The sequence below is a fragment of the Camelus ferus genome, chromosome X (genome assembly GCF_009834535.1).
Source record: "Camelus ferus isolate YT-003-E chromosome X, BCGSAC_Cfer_1.0, whole genome shotgun sequence".
Taxonomy (NCBI): domain Eukaryota; kingdom Metazoa; phylum Chordata; class Mammalia; order Artiodactyla; family Camelidae; genus Camelus; species Camelus ferus.
The window spans coordinates 86,045,313-86,065,872 of NC_045732.1; the positions used below are offsets into that span (position 1 = coordinate 86,045,313).

Sequence of the window (20,560 nt, forward strand, 5' to 3'; positions counted from 1 at the left end):
ACTCTAGTGAAAGCACCCCACGGAGCGGTACAAGAACCAGCCCCCAAATTCATCATGGAGGGGAAAGCAGGAACGTCACCAAAGTGTAAGATAACTGCTTTCCACAAAATTCTCTCTCCTGTCTTCAAATGGAATTTAGCAAGTGCAAAAGGTGCCAAGATGAGCGCATTTAAGGAGCCATCTGAGTAATGACCTCAGGCACAGAACATTTCCTTGGAAACTGTCAACATCTAGGAGTTAATGGCTCAGTTTTGGTCTCAGGCTGTCTTTACTCAATGCCCCAAACATCAGTCAATTCAAAAACAGAAGAAACAAAGAGAATATTCAATCTCTCAGTACCCTGGTGTCATGCTGACGTAAGAGCTAGAAATATTTTGCACTTTTTAACCAGAAGTGGCATTGTACAGGACAACACTTACACTCAAGTCTATAAAATCTCTGAACGTGAGGATGTTTGGGATGAAAAATTAAAACTATTATATTAAATTCACTTATTCCCAGGGCTCCTTCCAGTAGGACAGTGGCTGTCTGTGCAAGTGAGAGCAGCAGGGATGACAGGTGACTTCCCACTGGACCCCAGCACTAAGGCAGGTGGGTACCTTAATCCTACTTGCTTAACAAAGAGACGAGGACACGACGCTTTCATGGGGTACTAGCTCTAGAAAAGGGAGAGGAGAGCTGTAAAGAAGTCAGCTCATCAAAAAAGGGAGAAAGAATGGGATTTATCTTTCCCTGGCTGAGTCAAACAATTTTTGCCATTTTCCCCCTTCTAGAACATTCCTTCTTGCACGTGACCTCTAGCCTCTGAAAACTACTCTTCCCTTTGCTCATCTGAACCCCTGGTCCACATTTATTCAACGACTCCTGCTGTCCTTCTCAACAATATTGATCCAATCTTGAAGGTGGACGAAAGACTCCAGTGATTAGGTGGCCAGTAGACTGACACAAAGCCTCTTCTGGTTTTAGAGGTTCAACCTAACTCTTCAAGACAGATAAGATGGTAAGAGTGGCTCAGGGTTGATTTCTGGATGGTGGGGCCCCATGCTTTGAGAAAGGCTGCCGAGCCCCATGACAATAGCAGCCAAAGAGTAGGCCTCTGCTGGGAAATGGACCCACACAGCCAGTGCCCTTGGCCTTGATCACACAGCCTACCTACTCAGAATCCCTAAGTCCCACAAGACTGGTCGAGAGTTGGAAGAGACAGGTGCACACATGCACATTCACACATCCACAGACATGCAGACACTGAAAGGTGGCATACTCAGACACGGGGGGACAAAAACATGTGACTTTACTGGTGGGATAATAGGAGCACAATTTATGAAACACCTACTCCCTGTTATAAAAGGTATTAACTGACTAACCATTAGATGGGCAAGGCTGCATCCAGAACTGGCTTCCCAGCAGCAGCACTGGATTGGCAGTAAACCATCCCCACTCTCCTTGAAGCTTCTCAGCAGTCAGCAAGATCAAGGCCAGGGTCAGGGGCCACGGAAGGGCGCCGTCATGGTAAGGGAAGAGAGTTTATGTCTAAGCCCGATGACCTGGACTAAGATGCTCGTGTTCACAGAAATACAGTGTTCCCATTTCAAACCAGACATAAAGAAAGCATCAATCTGTAGCAAAACAATCTTTGATAAAATTAAAAATAATTCCAATGTAATGTATACCTTAAATGTATTTTTTTTCATTTAAAAAGATAATAGTCGTTTATCTTTTCTATGTTTGGAAAATCCAGTTCCTGTTTTACTCTGTAACTTTTATCAATAAGTATAACCTTGGCTACATAAAACACCTACCCAAATATTTAGTAGTGGCACAAACACTACAAGGCAATCTTCCATGTCACTCCAAACACAATTTCTTTAGGGATAATTTAATGCAACCACTTTGTCTTAAAATACAAGGAAAACAAAGCTCAGGAGGAGGAAGTGACTTAAGTCACACAGCTACTAGAAAAGTAGGGAGAATGACCTACACAAGAAAAAGCTGCCTGTACCCCTCACAGAGTAATAAACTGACTGACAGATGGTATCTCTTCCAGAATGATGTCTGGAATCTCTTGAAAATGTTTGATTGTGACTGGCTTCATTGAAATTTTTTTTTTGGTCTCACTTATTTTGTTTTTTAATACAGAATGCTTCTGGTCACAGTGTCCTAGGGACTGAATGAAACATCTCGACAACCTTTAAAGATTACTTATAGATTGATTGAAGCTGTGGCTTTCACACCAAATTTTGCGTCTTCCTCCATGCATAATTGTGGAGGTCACTGACACCACTCAACAAGTGGCCTTTCTCCCAGACACAGTGAAGTAAGGGGAGGGTTCCCAGATAGCTCACTGCTGGCTGCCTGTTGCTCCAGCCAGCTCTGCCGTGTGTGTGTGTGTGTGTGTGTGTGTGTGTGTGTGTGTGTGGCTAGAGACATGCCTTTGGCTGGTAATAACTATTAGTACAGGAGCTCCAGATAGGCTCACAAAATGATGTCATAGCTACTTAGAGAAATGTTCTCGGCAAAAATTTTCTCAGCCTTTGATCTTAAGACCCTCCTTGGGCCACATCAGAGGCTAAACTGCTATAGAAAGCCTACTTTCTTCTATCAATCTTTTCCATGGTTAGAGCATTAAATCTCAGAGGAATGAGGCTTCCTCACCTACATACTATAGAGTGAACTCTCAAGCGTTACACCCATCTTTCTAGAAAATGTGCTCCCTGACACCACACTTCTTCCCAGGACAAGCTAGAAGAGACCAGGCACAGCTCGTTTTCACTACTGCTTTCATATTTTTATTTCATGTATTGAAAGCTAATCTCTGATCCACATCTCATGGTTGCCCCCAAGTTCCCTGGGACGACTCGAGAGCCCAGGAAACCCCACCTCATAGGCTCTGTTGACAGCCAGAAATTCCTCAGTCCTTGTGAGAGTGACTGGAAAATTATATTGTAATGTTGTTAAACATTGTATCATTGGGAGAGTGATCGATGCCAACAAATTCACCTCTGCCTCGCCATATCTCCTCGCAAAAGGTACATAAGTCAGAAACTCATTTTACTCTGTGAGTTAGGAAATACCACCCTTACTTTCAAGCAAGCAGAGTTCTCCTCTTTCTTCCATCACTTACTGATGCCTCCTTCCAGCCCCAGCGATACTGGAGAAAGGTCACTCAAATACCTCAGCAGCCCATCTTGACTGACCCTTTGGCAGGAACTGTAAAACAAATGCCCATAGATGGGCTGATGTATAAAAACCATCTCTCAACAACCATGAAGTACGTGTATCTCATTGTGGCTTTGTGCTAGCTGGAATTCCAAGTACTATGGCCATGCCAGTGATTCAAGAGGTGGTAAAGGGAAAAAGAAGGCTCAGGAAAAGAGGTGGGAGAAGGCTCTTACAGTTGGTCAAGACGTGAGCCCTCCCATGTCTTGTTTCATCTAAAAAACGCACTGGTTAAATCCTTCCCTCCCTAGTTAGTCACAAGCTGCACTCCAGCCCATCAAAAGGCAGTTAGTTCAATTTAGTGGCGACATCAAATTCATCAATTTACAAGCTCAAATTGTCTTCAAAACCTCCAGGAAATGCACTTCTCACCTAGAGGCTGCTTGCCCCTTAGTTAAAAGAGGTGCATTGTCTAGCTAATGGACAGCATTAGAACAAAATTCCCAATTACTGTAGCTGAAACCCAGAAAAAAATTCTAAAACAGAAACATTCCAATGAAATGAGTGCTTTCCTTTGCACTCACGCCTACCACGGTTTCTAACTCCCCATTCAGTAAATAGAGCTGGTGTTTCTTCTCAGGAGGGCTGTCCCTGCAGGGATTACAGATGGAAGAAGACAACGTACTGGATTAGAACCCCTCTAAATTTGTTGAAGAATTTCAAAGCAAATGGTATTTGAGTTTGTTTACTCTTGGCAGGCTTTCTGTTTAAGCAAGAGGCATTATGATTATTTGAAAAGCCTTGAGCCATCAAATGTCCTTAAAATAGTATTCAGTGATTTAGGTGTAAATGAATCATAAACACTTAAATTAAACTTCCCCCTCATTCCCTACAAACCCAGCTGGTTAAGGGAGTTTTTTAGCTATGGAGCCCTCCTTAGTTATATTAAAAGTAAGGTCTTCTGAGGTGGGCTCTAAGCTGGATTTGGTGCTAGCCTTCAGAACAATAGGCACACTCACATTATATCTTAGAAAGGAGTAAAGCAGCGTGCCCGGTGTGTACCACACATCATTTCCAATATCCAGAACAGTTCTGTTAGGCAGGTGTCATTATCGTCCCCATTTGGCAGAGAGGAACTGGAATGTCAGAGAGGTTATGAAACACGTCCAGAGGAACCCAGCATCAAGATGAGAGCTGAGATTCAAACTGGGGTCTTCATGTCTCCAGCGCTTACATTCTTACTCACAATGCCGTACCTTATATTCGATTTTATATCTGGGGTAGGCAGAATAACGGCCCCTCAAAGATGCCAACATCCTAATCCCTGGAACCTGTGAAATCTGTTACCTTAAGGCTTCAGATGTAATTAAGGTTGTTACTAAATTGACTCTTTGATGGATTATCCAGGTGGATCAAATGTAATCCTAAGAGCTCTTACAATGAAAAGGAGGAGGCAGAAGACAAGGTCACAGAGATGAAAAGCAAGAAGAGACAGGCCAGATTAAAAGTGTGACAGGACTCAACATGCTGTTGCTGGCTTTGAGGAGGCCCAGGAGTCAAGGAATACACGTGGCGTCCTAGCAGGTGGGAACCGTGCTCAGTTGACAGCCAGCAAGGAGACAGGGATTTCCATGCTCCCAGGAACTGAAGACTGCGCACAACCAAAATGAGAAGGGAATGGACCCCCCCCCCCCAGAAAGAAATCCAGCCAGGCCAAGGTCTTAGTTTTGTCTGATCTCTGATTTATGGAACTGTAGGATGACACCTTTGTGTTGCTTAAGTCACTTAGTTTGTAGTATTTTGTTACAGCAGCAGAAAACTAACACAATATCCATAGTTTAATGCTGAAAACCTCACTAGGTTCTAAAGCCCATAAACCTCCTATGGTTATTTTAATAACAATAATCAAATTATCATTATATGGAATTGACATATCTTCATCATCTTCAGCCTGAGAAGAAAACACCTGCACAAAGATGCTTCCTTTGGCCGTTTTATTTTCCATTCCCTCTCATAACACTACCTTTCCAGAGTCTTTCAACAAATAATCATTGGGAACCTATGACACACGAGGCACTACTCAATGCATAGAGTATGCAGCGGATGGGGAAAAACTGTAGACAAAACCCCTCGCCCTTATTGAGTCTGTACATTTGGGGTGGGGGTGGGGGACAGATAGTAAACAAATCAGGCAGGTGAGACCTCCAAGGGTCTCTTGAGTCACTCATGGGAAGGGAGCTGCTCGGAACTGCTGCTGGACCCTACGTCAGAAATAAATTCCTACAAGTTAAGCTCCTGCCACGTCAGTTCGCGTTCAGTCGCAGCAATCCAGAAAGCCTCGCTTGTGAAGGATATTGACAATGAAGCATTGACACTGGAGCATTGGACACTGACATTGATACAGAGGCCTGAGTGAAGTGCAGAAGAGAGGGCACCACGGAGACTTCTAGAAGAGCATATCCAATAGAGGGATGAAAGATGCACAGATCCTGAGGGAAGAGAATGACTTGCTGTTTTGTTTTGTTTTGTTTTAAGGAAATGAAGAAGGCCAATGCGGCTGGCAGTGAGACACTGACGGGGAGAGGGGGAGAAGGTGAGGGCAGAAGAAACAGGACGCCCGCTCCTGAAGGCCGCTGTAATAACTCAGGCTTTCATTCTCAGCGCCGGGAGCCACTGGATGGTTTCAGGCCAAACTGTGACGTGATCTGGTTTACGTGAGCAAACGTTCACTGTTGCGCGACGTAAGGAACAGACTTCAGCGGGGAAGGACAGGAGCAGAGGGACTGGTGAGGAGGATTCAGCTATCATCCAGGCAAGGGAGGAGAGTGCTCAGGACTCAGTGGGGTGGCGGGGAGGAAGAGGCTGTGTTCTGGGGACCTACTCTAGGAATATAGACTCTGTGAACAGAAGTTATGTCTAACAGCTAACAGTACGCAGCATTGAACAATGTTGTTTAATATAGACATCCTTCGAGAACGGTAATTCTGCGGAATATACACTTCCCAGAGGGAAAATGTTTACTCTGGATTCGCTAACTCTACTCTTGAGGCATCGGAGGGATGGCGCCTCCTCACACATAGCTCTCTCCCGCACAATTTCATTGTACTAAATGCGTCTGTATAGAACATGATCGAGTCGGTACCCAGCAACCATTAACTCTATAGGAGAGTACTGATGGCTGTGATGGAGATGAGGATGGGCAGTTTGCAAAACAACATTCTCAAGAAATTGATTCTCTTGAGTCTTTACACCATTCTTGTTTCTCTTCTATCCATCTATTCCCTCTGTCATTATGTCAAAGATTCCACCAAACACATCTAACACTTCAAGTGCTAGTGAGAGAGAATGGTGAGAAAAGCACCTTAGAACCGAGGTGCCTGGACACCTAGCGCAGGCTAGGAGCTTACCCCTCACGACATCAGTCATATCATCTGTGTGCCCAGATGTCCTCACATGGAACTGCCCAGATGATCTCTAGAGCCTTTTCTGTTGCTTAAACTGGTGTGTACTGGGGGAGGGGGGGTCTTCCCTCTCCTTGATATCTTCTTCACTGTGAAGTTCACTAGCATAGCACTGCTGACTTCTCCCTGCCCCACCATTCACTCTTTCCTCGTGAGCTTTTAAAAGACAAACTGACATCCGTAGCCGAGCCCATTCCTTTCCCCTTTCTCCTTGATAGCCAGCTCATCACAAAAAGCAAGCATCCTGTCCTGCTCCTCTGTATCTTAAATTTTGCAGGTGGAGGCCGCCAGCCAGGTGAGGGATAGGAGAGTAAGCCAGGAATCTCCTATGATCCAAAGGGGCCTGTGACTGAGCAGCTACGTCTAATTATGGGGTTTATCATCACAATGTCTACCTCTTCCCAGATAAAAGCCTCGTCTCCCAATATGAGCTTTATTAAAAATAAGGGTGCTATTTTGTTGCTCATACACCTTTCTCTTTTGACTTGTTTCTTAATTTGCTCACAATTTGGACAGCTGGAGACAATGAGTATCTCCCCCCACCAAAAAAACAAACCTCCCACCAAAACTTGTGAATGCTCAGAATCATGGCTTTGGGTATATTGGTGAAGTCCTAAAACCTCCACAGAATGTCAAGCTCTGCTGGCCAACCTGGCCCATGGCAGCCGCCATTGCTTTCATGGCCAGGATGAGTACCAGGAGACCGGTACCCCAGGCCAGTAAAAATGGGAGGAAGGAACGGAGAAAAGAAGAGGCAGAAGGGAGGGGGGAAGTGAGCAAGTGCCAGCTCCCTCCTTCACAGATGGAAGGAGCAGGCCGCCACGTTAATTTTACCAACCTTCTGCTGCCGTGGAAATGACTAGCTTCAGTGATGTTCCCATACTCCCACAGGAACCTCAGTCCAAAGCCCTATTTCACAGCGGCAAGAAGGGGGATGGAGAGGGATCGCGCAGGTCATATGTGAAGACAGGGACGTGAATCCAAGTGGGAAACACAGCTGGGAATTCATTCCTCTGGGATTGCACCGGAGCAAAGGATCCACACCAGGAGGCAGGAGGCAGCACTAACTTTCCTAATCTTTCCTTCCTGCCTTTTCTGCCAGCCCCTGCCAGTGAGTCCCCTCTGACGGGCATCCAATATTTGTATTAATTAGACTCATACAGAGAAACCCGGTCATTTGAAGAGGGTCTGTTGGCACCATGGAGAAACTGAACCATGCCACCGGTCACAAGATTGAAAAATGTCAGCTGGGGAATGGAAACATTTCCCACTTTTCATACTAGAGATGGCCCTCTGCTTTCTCCTTTTTGGACAGTCAAGTGGTGTTCAAGATTGCACCAAAGAAAGCCAGGGCAATACGTTCCACATAAATTCTCTCCCAGTCAATTAGGCACTTAATTGGTGAGTGGTGGAAGAGATGCTTGTAGAGTTCCTATGAAATGCAGAAGAATCACGATCAGTAAGCTTTTAGAGTTGTCTAGAAAGCACTTCTTTCCTCTTTTCTCTCCCAATGTCTTTGGTTGACAAGTATTTAACTGCCAACTTCTCAAAGGCGAGCTCAGTGCACCTGAGACATTCTCAGAGGCTCAAGACATCCCCTTTGAGTCAGTCCTTGGTTGCCAAAGAGATCCTCGTCAGGTCAAGCTATGGCAATCTAGAAAAAGTGTTTTGGGCTGAGGGCGAGGTGGGTCCCACTCAGATGAAGGAGGCAGCAATGATCATGCGCCGACCCACATGTTCCTTTGAATTGCCAGCCTGTTCCTGCAGGCTGTTTTGTTATACCCTCCTCTGTTCTACAGGAACTTTCGGAGACCCTTAACCAGACTGCTGATGAGCAGAAGAGGAACATGGTTATCTTTTTGATATCCATATTTAGGGTGGTTGGAATTAACAGAGGAAGTGGCAAAAACAAGTATGAGAGGCAGTAGGCATGCCTCGCTGGGAATCTCCAGCAACAGAAGGCCTTCTAACTCTGCTCCTGGCTTCATCTTTGCCTCTTTGCCTCTGAGCACGTCCACTTTGCTTCTCTTTTCCCAGAAGCCCTCTGGAAGCATACTGCCTCAAACGCTGTAACCAGACTTGTAATATGCTCTGGCAATGGCTGTGGAAAACAGATTGAGAAAAGCCCCTCAGCTCAGGAGGTAAAGCAGGAACTGTTGCCATGGTAATTGGATTAGCTCCACTTGTCAGGGCAAAGGGCAAGCAATTACTGAAGAATACTGTAATGGTTAGTTTTATGTGTCACCTTCACTAGGCCAGAGGGAGCCCAGATATTTGGTCAAACATTATTGTGAGTTTTTCTGTGATGATGTTTTTGAATGAGATGAATATTTGAATCAGTACACTGAGTCAAGTAGATTGCCCTCCCTAATGGGAGTGGGCCTCACCCAATCAGTTGAAGGTCTGCATACAACAAAAAGGCTGACCTTCCAATAAGTAACCAAGAATTCCTTCGGCCTCATGACCTTTGGGTCATCTGGATCATCAGCTTTCCTCCTGCCTTTGGACCGAAAACATCAGCTCTTCCTGGGTCTCAAGCCTGATGGCCTTTGGACTAGAACTATACCATCAGTTCTCCTGGTTCTCAGTCCTTAGAACACAGGCTAGAAATAAACTATTAACTCTTCTGAGCATCCAGCTTTCTCATGCACCCTGAAGGTCTTGGGACTTGCCAGCCTCCATAATCATGTGAGCTAATTCCTTATAATAAATAGATCTGTCTGTCTGTCTGCCTGTCTATCTATCTATATCATCTATCTATGTGTTTATCCTTGATGGACACCTGGGTTGTTCCCAAGTTTTGGCTATTGTGGATGCAATGAACACTGGCATACAAGTATCTCCTTGTGTCCTTGTTTTCAGTTCTTTGAAGTATATACCTAGGAGTATAATTGCTGGCCATATGGTAAGTCTATGTTTAGCATTTTTGAGGAGCTGCTAAACTGCTGTCCACAGTGACTGCACCATTTTATTTTATTCTTTTGGGTGGGGTGATTAGATTTATTTTTTAAATGGAAGTACTGGGAATTGAACCCAGGACCTTGATGCATCTTAGGCATGCACTCTACCACTGAGCTATACATCCCCCACCCATGACTTTACCAATTTACATTCCCACCAGAATTGGACAGGTTTCCAATTTCTCCACATTCTCACCAATACTTGTTATTTTCCTTTTAAAAAATTATAGCCATCTTAATGGGTATGAAATGGTATCTCATTGTGGTTTTGATTTGCATTAATCTAATGACTAATGATGTTGAACACCTTATGTGCTTATTGGACATTATGTATCTTCTGTGGAGAAATGTCTATTCTAGTTCCATGCCCATTTTCTCCATTGAATTTTAAGAGATAGAAATTAAACCCGTATCAGATAGATGATTTGAAAATATTTTCTCCCATTGTGTAGGTTGTCTTCACTTTCTTGACGATAATTTTGTACAAAAGTTTTAATTTTAACAAAGTCAAGTTTATCTAATTTTTCTTTTTTTTGGTCATGATTTTGTAATCTGTTGCTAAATCCAAGTACATAAAGAATTATCCATATACTTTCTTCTAAGAGTTCTATGATTTTTAGCTCTTATATTTAGTTGGTTCATCAGAGTTAATTTTTGTATATAACGTGAAGTAGGGGTCCAACTTGATTATTTTGCATGTGGAAATTCAGTTGTCCCAGCACCACCTGTTAAAGTGTCAATTCTTTGTCTCTTGAATGAATGTGTCACCTTTCTCAAAAAAAAAAAAAAAAATGAACTCGCCATAGATATATGGGTCTATTTCTGGGATCTCAATTCTACTCCATTGGTCTGTATATCTATCGTTAGGCCAGTACCACACTGTTTTGACTTTTGTAACTTTGTAGTAAGTTTTGAAATCAAGAAGTGTGAGTCTTTAAACTTTGTTCATTTTTGCAATAGCTTTGTCTGTCTAGGGACCCCTTGTAATTCTATATGAATACGAGGATTGGCTTTTCCATTTCTCCAAAAAAAGCTGTTGGGTTTTCATACAAATTGCACTGAATCTGCAGATCACTGTGAGTAGTACTGCCATTTTCATAATATTAAGTCTTTCTATCCATGAACACAAGATGCCTTTCAATTTATTTAGGTCTTACTTATTTTTTCTTGGCGATATTTTGCAGTTTTCAGTGTACAAGTCTTTTAATTCCTTGGTTAAATTTATTCCTAGGCATCTTGTTCTTTTAGATGCTATTGTAAATGGAATTTGTGTCTTAATTTCCTTTTCATATTGTTCATTGCTGGTGTTTAGAATCCACTGTGTATAGATCTTGGACCATGCAACTTTGTTCAATTAGTTTATTAGCTCTCATAGCTTTCTTGTAGATTCTTTGAGATTTCCTATTAATAGTATCTTGTCATCTATAAAAAGATAGTTTTACTTCTTCCTTTCTAATTTCAACGTCTTTTATTTCTTGTCCTTGCCTGACTTCTCTGGCTAGAATTTCCAGTACAATGTTGAATAGCAGTGGTTAAGATGGGCATCCTTGCCTTGCTCCTGATCTTAGGGGGAAAGCTTTCCATTTTTCACCATTATGTTAGCTTTGGGTTTTCCATAAACACCCTGTATCATGTTGAGGAAGTTCCCTTCTGTTCCTAGTTTTTGGAGAGGTTTTTTTTTTATCATGAAAGGGCTTTGGATTTGTCAAATACCTTTTCTGTATCAAGTAGAATGATCATGTGGTTTTTTTTCCTTCATTCTATTAATGAGATATATTACAATGATTGATTTCCTTATGTTGAGTCACCTTTGCATCACTTGGATAAATTCCACTTGGTCCGGGTGTTTAATTCTTTTAATATGCTGTTGAATATGGTTTCCAAATATATTATTAAAGATTTCTGCATCTGTATTCGTAAGGATATTGGTCTGTAATTTCTTTTCTTGTCATATCTTCATCTGTCTTTGGTAGTAGGGCGATGCTGCCTCATAGAATGAGTTAGGAAGTATTCTCTCCTCTTCTACATCGTGGAAGAGTTTGTGAAGGATTGTTGTTAATTGTCCTTTAAATGTTTGGTATAATTCACCAGTGGGGCCATCTGTTCTTGAACTCATTTTTGTTGAGAAATTTTAAATTAGTGACTCAATCTCCTTATTAGTTGCAGGTCTATTCAGATTTTCTATTTCTTCATTATTTAGTCTTGGTAGGTTGTACGTTTCTAGGAATTGATCTATTTCATCTAGGTTATCCAATCTGTCCGTGTACAATTATTCATAGTTGGTTTTTTTTTCTGTAAAGTCCTCTAATAGTCCTTTTATCTCTGTAAAGTCAATAGTAATGTCCTCATTTTCATTTTCGATGGTTGCATCTTCTCTCTTCTTTTCTTTGTCCATCTAGATAAAGTTTTGTCAATTTTGTTGAACTTTTCAAACAACCAACTTCTAGTTTTAATGATTCTCCCTATTGCTTTCCTATTTTCTATGTTTTTAATCTCCACTCTAATCTTTATTACTTCCTTCCTTCTGCTAGCTTGGGGTTTAGTTTGTTTTTCTTTCTCTATTTCCTCAAGGTATAAAGTTAGGTTACTGATTGGCAATCTTTCTTCTTTTTTAATGTAGGGATTTACATTTGTACATTTCCCTTTAAGCATTGCCTTTGCTGCATCCCATGGGTTTTGGTATGTTGGGTTTTCATTTCTATTAGTCTCTACGTATTCTCTAAATTCCCTTCTGATTTCTTATTTGACCATTGGTTGTTTAAGAGGAGGTTGTTTAATTTCCACATATTTGTGAATTTCCCAGCTTTCCTTCTATAACTCATTTCTGGTTTCTTTCCATTGTGGTCAGACAATATACTTTGGGTTATTCTAATCGTTCACAAATTGTTGACACTTGTTTTATAACCTAACATATAGTCTACCTGGAGAATGGTCCATGTGCACTGGAGAAAAATGTGTATTCTGGTGTTGGTGGTGGAGTGCTTTGTATATGTCTGTTGGTCTAGTTGGTGTACAGTGTTGATCTATACAACAATCTCCTCAAGAGAAGTTGGGAATCAAATGAGAAATTAAATGATTTTCAAAAAAACTAATTCTCCTTCTTTCTCACGTATCCTCAAAGGAGCTTCAAATTCTTCATAGACAACCAGCAAAGCCTTTAGCTCTCTACTACGTCAAGTCGCATATCAAGGAAAGCATGGTATGATTGTATAGCTCAGAAAATTCAAGCCATGCAAAGTCAACTGGTAGTTGACCTCAGCTCTCGTTTTGTAGGACACATGACTGGGGCTGGTTTCAGAACAAATGACATGTGATACCTAGGCATGAATCCTGTAACCAGACCAGTGTTTCTCAAACTTCTTTCAGTAGCAGAATTACTTCTTTCAAACAAACCCTTGCATGGAAACAACATACTGACTGGTTTGAGAAGGAGGTACAGAGGGAGCCCCGCTGGCTTTCATCCTTTGCCTCTCCGTCTGCAAACTGCCCTCCTCATGCCAGGAGGTAAGAAAACCCCTGCCCCAGATCACAGACTTTGAAGCTGAGAGCAAGGATGGAGAATCCTGCTCCAGAAAACATTTCTATCCTCTAGGACAGTGGCAGCCACCACTTCTGACTGGACTTCCAAGTCAGGCACAGAGCAGATGTGATGTGGAGAAGAAACCGAGACACATGGCCTTGTGAAGACCCAGCCCAGGCAAATGGCAGTGTTGTCATCTTTAGCGTCAGCTCTCCAAGGCTGGCACTTGGCTTCAACAAAGAGGTTTTCTATTGTAGTGTCAGAACTTACCTCCCTTCCCCTCTTCTGTGCACCAAGCAAATAAAATCCAGCTAGTCTATTTTCTCTCTAACACAAAGTTCCTAGAGACTGTAAGAGTCAGCCCTTCTGGTGTGGAGGTAAAGCCTAACTTCATCTCTATCTGCCAGAATTTGTATCTAGACATATCTTCAGCCAGTGTATGGGAGTCAGGCATTAGGCAGTGGGGGACAGAGGACCAGAAGGCAGCACATGCGATCCCACCTCCTAAAAGAGAGCTTTCATTCAGGCCCATAAGGTAAACTCATCTCCAAACGGAGCTACCAAGTCTGTACGTAGGAGAGCACAACTAACAGAGGGCAGATCTATCAGAAGGGGAGAGAGGGGATAACACCAGGGACCTGGGGTCACACATCACTGTCACCAAATGGCTGATTACACAGCAGACAATGAGCTCAGGTACTTCAGCTGTAGAGAACAGAAAATCAGAAACCACCCACTCATTCCACAACTTTTATGGAGCAGCCTCTATGAGCCAGGCACTGTTCTAAAGTAGAAATGCCCAGAGCAGTCAGAGGAATAGGTGGTTAGAAGAAATGCAGGATTCAGAGAATGTCTGATGGTGAGATTCATAACCCACCAGGAGGCAAAATGCCCGTATCTCTGATGGTGAGGGGACAGCTAATGACAAGTGAGAAGTTGCATCAGGTAGGGCGCTCTGAGTCTGGTCCTGCCCCTGCCTCTGCCTCTCCTTGGCTGTGGGACCTAGAACAGGTTAGCTCCTTTCTGGGTCCCAGTTTCTGGCTCTGAGAAATGAGACAGCTGGGAGAGATAAAGGACTTTTCCGACCGTCGTTAGAAACGGAGCCTGAAAAGCAAACACTAAATTAGGTAAGTGTCCTGGAGTATAGACTAGACAAGCATCAACGTCCCTCATGCTGTGATGATGATAATGAGAAATAACAATAATGATGATAGCAACTACTGTTTGCTGAATGCTTACGAGGTCCCAGGCACTCTTCCTATGTGATCATTTCTGTCAATGCATCTTGCCAGAATGCTAGATTTGGAAAAGACCATGCATGTTTTAGCAAAAGGAAAACTAAGAGGCAGACCCATTCAGAGATCACAGAATATGAACTTGCCATCTGCATCTCCTAGTCCTTCTCATTCCTCCCAAATGATAACCCACTATTTTACTTCCTCTTTTTCCATATTTGAAATTGCACTAGCCCAGCTATAAATCTAACAACTGTGGGTTCAGTGTTTTCCCCATCGCTCTGCATGAGTCCCAAGTGCCCTGGGCAAGTACACTGGGTCTGCAGAGTTGGAATCTTTCCTTCAACTCCTTCAGTGTTATAACAGAGTGAATTTTTATTTGACGGGAAAAGATTGTGGATTTCATTCCATATTTTATTTGCCTGGGTCTATCCACACTGGAAAAGGTTAAAATCACCACTTCAAAGTAATTCTGTGCTCTTGTTGCCCTGAGGTGATTATCCTAAATGAAATTTGTCAATAATCAGCATCACCGCTCTAGCGTGCTATCAAAATGTTTTAATGCAGGGAGTGAAATAACACTGAATGTTGTTATCCTGATGATACAGAGGAGAGCCAAACATAATGCCATGTGCTACCACCAGAATAGCAACCAGTTCCATGTGTTTAGTATTTCAGTTTAAAAAGTCCTTTCCCATACAGTCCTTCATTTGGATTGAATTCTGATCTTCGCAATAACTCTGTGAAATAAACAAGGCCACTTCTAGCCCGATTGTTACCGGGAGGGAAGCTGAGGCTCCAGGGTTTGTTTAATGTCACCCAGAAAAGACAGGCCAGAATTAGGAACACAACCAGGTCCCTGATCAAAATCCGGCACGTAACACAGATAAAATTTTTTAGGTTCAAAGCTCATTAGCATATCCATTTACTCAGCATCTACTAAGTATCGGATCTGTGCTGGGCTCTGTCTGAGAGGAGGAAGTGAATGTTTACGTGAGGTTAATCAATGAATTGATCGATCCTGGCTTCTTTCAGTCTAGTCTTCCGCGGCTCTCCAGAGAGAAGAGGTGCACATCTGTGGGCTCTGTTGCTGTGAGAATGAAGGCTTTTCTTTGCTGGAGGCACCGCGCTGAAGCACACGCACACACAATGTGTACAAACTGAAAACCACGTGAGCTAGGCCACTCGGGGCTTGTGGCAAACTTAGAAGACACCCTGGGAGGGAAGCACCCTTGGAGGGGGATTACTCAATTAAGGTTTGTCGGCATTGCCCCTTGAGAGCAAATTACTGCGCAAGACTCTTTTTATTTTTCCTTTTTGAATCTAAATTCCACAACAAAGACAAGAATAAGAGTTGAATGGGGTCCCCCCCAAAACAGGCTGAAGAGCTGGTCTTCAAGAGGGAAGTGCAAAGATTGAATCAGCACCTCCACATACTGAGCTGCTGGCCGAGAGGGGAGTGCTTTTCCTCACTGAGTTAAAAGGCAACAAACTCCTAATTTTTCCCATATTTGGGCAAGAAGATCATAAGAAGCCGTGCCCCCTGGGTTTGGCATGGATCTAAACACAGGCGGCTGTATGGAACCAGAGTGTGACACTTAGCGGTGTCCTTGTCACTTAGTCTTGGGAGGGTGGGGAAGGTGGGAGGGGGCCTCCTCAGCCAGATGCCCTGTTTACAAAGGCTGTTTTGCCCAGGTGTCCTTTCTCCCGCTGGATGGGGCAGAGTGACAGCCCAGCAGGTGCCCTGGCATCTATCTGTGCAGAGGAGGGAGGAGTGTAAGCCTCCTCTCACACACCCCGTGTCACCACTGGGTCCCGAGTGCCTCAGCCTGGTCGCCTCATACACGACAGGGGTAAGCTTGAGGTGAGAGTTTTAGGCCTATGCCTTGTGCCCTGCCTGGCCACGGATGTCGCCACGCACACCTCTGGGCATGAGGAGAAGGAAGTGAGAGAGCTGAGATGGCCCCAGGGGAGGCAGGCCCACGACTGGAAAGAGAGGCCATATCCCCGTGTCTGTGAAAGGCTAACAGTCCCCCTGCTGTGCCACTCCGAGGAGTCACCCTACACGAGGCACGGCCAGTCACAAAGGCAGCCCAGTCATGTCCTGCAGATTCCTAGAAGGTTCCTAGGACACACTTCCTAGGAGACCCAGAACAGGGCCTCAGTCAACATTTGTAATTGAATTGCTTGCCATTGGCCATCTTTAAAATAATGACAAGAGAGGTCCCTTCCCCTGGGCGCTTTGAATCACTGAAGTTCTACTTTCTTCTACAAAAGAAAAAATAAAAGGCATAGCCAACCAGCGTCTCCACGGGGCGTACGTTCACCCATGACTTAGCGCCCCCTTAGCTCACCACTCGCTCCCTCATGTCTGAAAACTTCACTGTCTAGCTGAATTGGAAGCGAGCTGCTCCAAAACACCGAGGTGGGGTGGTAGGTTTGTTTGTCTATTTGCTTCCTTGCTGTCGGCAACTCCTAGGGGAGCACTTGGCGCTGGGTAAACAGGCGCAGGCAGCGCTGAGCCCAGTTCTCAGGAGGCTAGATCGGCCTCCTATACCGCAGAGCAGGGCACTCACTGTGACATGTCCTGATCATAAACAAGCAGGAACCAAGGCGATAAACTGGAGTGACAGATACGCTGCCAGATGATGGAGAGGGAACGGGTACGGGGAGCTGAGGAGTGGGGATGGAAAAGGAAGCCCAGGAGCAATCTGGCCACAATCCAGAAGCCTGAGGCTTACAGAACCACCCGTGGGAAGCACAGCCAGCCACCAGGAGGCTCTAATGAGGACAGCACAATACTTGGAGAAAACAAAGACTGGGCTTGACTGAAACCGAGATGCGCTGGGGGCCCCACGTCAGGAGGGGGGAGAATGACTGCATTGAAAAGGCCAAAAATAAGCCACTGCCTTTCACAGCACTTCACTCTTCTCTGGAAGGGCACAGAAGTTAGGAGACTTCTACTGGCTCCTTAAGACAATGGAAGGTCATGGAGACTGACGTGAAGGATCTGCCTCACCATCCCGGGTGCCTGGTTCAATAAAATGTAACCCAGAGTCAACCTCTAAGGAGAAAAGTAAAGCATATTAACTTTCTAAAATTGTGTTGCTGAAAGGGAACCCTCCCACACTGTTGGTGGGAAGGTAAATTGGTGCAGCCACTATGGAGAACAGTATGGAGGTTCCTTAAAAAACTAAAAATAGACTTACCATATGATCCAGCAATCCCCCTCCTGGACATATATCTGGAGGAAACTCTAATTTGAAATGATACATGCACCCCAATGTTCACAGCAGCACTGTTTACAACAGCCAAGACATGGAAACAACCTAAATGTCCATTGACAGATGAATGGATAAAGAAGTAGTGGTATATCTATACAATGGAATACTACTAAGCCATAAAAAATAAAATAATGCCATTTGCAGCAACATGGATGGACCTGGAGAATGTCATTCTAAGTGAAGGAAGCCAGAAAGAGAAAGAAAAATACCATATGATATCACTTGTATGTTGAGTCTAAAAAAAAAAAAAAAAAAGACAAATGAACTTGTTTACAAAACAGAAATAGACTCACAGACATAGAAAACAAAAGTATGGTCACCAAAGGGGAAAGGGGGAGGGGATAAATTAGGAATTTGGGATTAACACATATACACTATTATATATAAAATAGATAAACAACATGGTCCTACTTTATAGCACAGGGAACTAAGTTCAATATCTTATAATAACCTATAATGGTAAAGAGTCTGAAAAAGAATAAATGTATATGTATAACTGAATCACTCTGCTGTACACCTCAAGCATTGTAAATCAACTATACTTCAGTAAAAAGAGAAAGTGAATCTACATAAAATAAGAAAAAAACCAATATAGCACTGACACATTTCTATGTCTATGAAAAATATATACCTTTTGATGGCTGCATTGTAATCTATTTTATGAATGCCTTTTATTTATTTATCTTGTCATTTAGGTTGTTTCTGCTTTGTGTCTTTACTTTAAAAAATGAAAATAAAATACTGTCTTTGTAGGTAAAAACACAATTGTGTTGCTGAAAGTTCACTGTCTCAGTTGGGTTCCCTAGAAACAGATCCTAAGACAGAGATACTTTAGGGGAGAACGTGAGTATGCAGGAGAGGGCAGGGGCGGGAGCCAACCAAGCAAGGCTGTGCTCTCGGCTGCAGACGAGCTTTCACTTGATCCCACACACAGGGTGCTCTGGAGCACAAATGGCACCATAAGGTTGGTCCCACCTTGAGGCCAAGGAGTTGAACCAGTCATTGGCTCTGGGCTACTACCCCCAGGGATGAGGAGGCCACACCCCTTAGGTAAGAAGCATCCTGCTACAGGGAAGGGGGCAATTATGACCTGGAGCAACCAGCACACTCAGCAACGAAGGGACAAGTATACACGAAAGGGAATGTTGGCAGGGCACCAACAGTGCCCACTACACTAGCTGAACATCAAACTTTTACCACTGGCCAGCCAGCTTCCTGGCTACCTGTCTAACCTCACCGGCTACTACTCTGCCCCTTGCTTGCTCCAAGCCAGCCACAGTGCTCTGCTTGCTGGTCCTTGAACATGCTCTCATCTTAAAGTCTGCACTCGCTCTTATCTCTGCCTGGAGCTCTCTCTGTGCAAATATCATCTTCTCAATTTAGCCTGCTTGAGCCCCTCGCCACATGGCCTCACACGCTCAAGCACCCCCATCGCTCTTCCTTATTTTTCTCCACAGCACTTATCGCCATCTGACATAAAATATGTTTTATTTATGTTTATTGTGTTTTCTTTCCCCCTTGAATGTCAGCCCCAACAAGGCAGGAATTTTTGTCTTTTTTTTTTTTTTATTCACTGCTGTATCCCCAGTGCTTAGAACAATGCCTGGTTCATCAAATATTTGTTGAAGAAGTAAATGAATATCTCCATAATTTTAATGCCCTTTCCCCAGATCTTGAGCTAACTGGAATCTATTTCCAATGTTTACATTTTCCCCTCTATTTCATCTACACCATTTCCAGTGCATTAGGCTCGTCTAAAAAAAAAAAAAAAACCGTTTATAGTAATGGTCTTGTTTATTCCCACTTCATATTTTCAAATGGCACCAAATCAACTACAGTCATCATATCCACACTGGTTGTAAGTCATGTTTGCCTTGAAAGTAAAAATGCTTAAAGCACCCAGTGCTGCCAGTCATGAGGGACAAGACTCAGTAGACAAAATCCAAATGGGGTAAAGGTGTGGTGTGTATCCCAAAAGGTTCCCAAAGCCCCCACACTCACCCCGATAAGCTGTTTGGAGTCCAGGCAGTGGCAGTACCCACTCCTTCCTCTTTCCTACCATTGCTCCCATTCAGCGATGACTGCCTTGTTAAGTTGGCTCCCTCTGCCTAGTAGAACTTCTCACCATTTCCTTCCTCCTTCCACTCCCTTCTAGTTGATACCCATTCATCCATCAATTCTTAGCTCAGAAGGCCCTTTCTCTGACTCTTCACAGCTCCTCCTGCTATTAGAGCTCTTCCCATACGTCCTCCAGGGACTTCAAATTATATCTGTATGATGATTTCATTCTTTCCGTAAGACTATATATACCACCAGGGCAAGGGCCCCATGTCTTTCTGGCTCCCCACTGTATTTCCTGTACCGTGGCCAACTGTTAACTTACATGAACAGCTTACTAAATGAGTTGGTGGTGAATGGGTAAGTAAATGAATGAATGAAAAGCAGTTGAAATAATGGAAATGATCTTCCTTTCTGCCTCACCCTTTCACAGAACCTCCTGGTTGTTCATTTAAGACCATTGCCATTAGGTGGTATCATTCCACATTCCAATGCTCTTAGGAAGATCACTTTGCAAGGGCTACTATTTAACAGAAAAAATATACTATACTAAATTTTTAAATACAAAAACTGAGAAAGCACACAACAGTGTGGCACTCATCTAATCTCACTGTGATCACAAGGGAGTTTTCCTGTCCTTGGACCCGCACCATCGCTTTTGCCTCTAGCAATTGAGCCCCTCAGCTTCCATTTCTCCAGCTTGCCTGGAATGAGGTTGAGTGCGCGACTATTCCGATCCTCTTAAAGACCCGTATTCAGCAGGTCTTCATCCAGGGCACTGCTGGCCAGACTCTTACCAGGTTGATGGCTGGTATGTAGCCCTTTCTTTGGTTTAGCAAGGATGCTGGGGTAGGGAAAGAGATGGGGAGAGGGAAGAGGGGTCATG

At 43.6% G+C, this 20,560-nt stretch overlaps 1 protein-coding gene and 1 non-coding gene across 5 annotated transcripts in view; both read right to left on the bottom strand.

The window, feature by feature from the left end:
- Positions 1-20,560, bottom strand: part of FGF13 (fibroblast growth factor 13) — a 464,387-nt gene that overhangs the window by 186,748 nt on the left and 257,079 nt on the right. The window lies entirely within an intron of this gene.
- Positions 9,630-9,702, bottom strand: TRNAL-AAG. The gene has a single exon. It is a non-coding gene; the product is annotated as a tRNA-Leu (tRNA).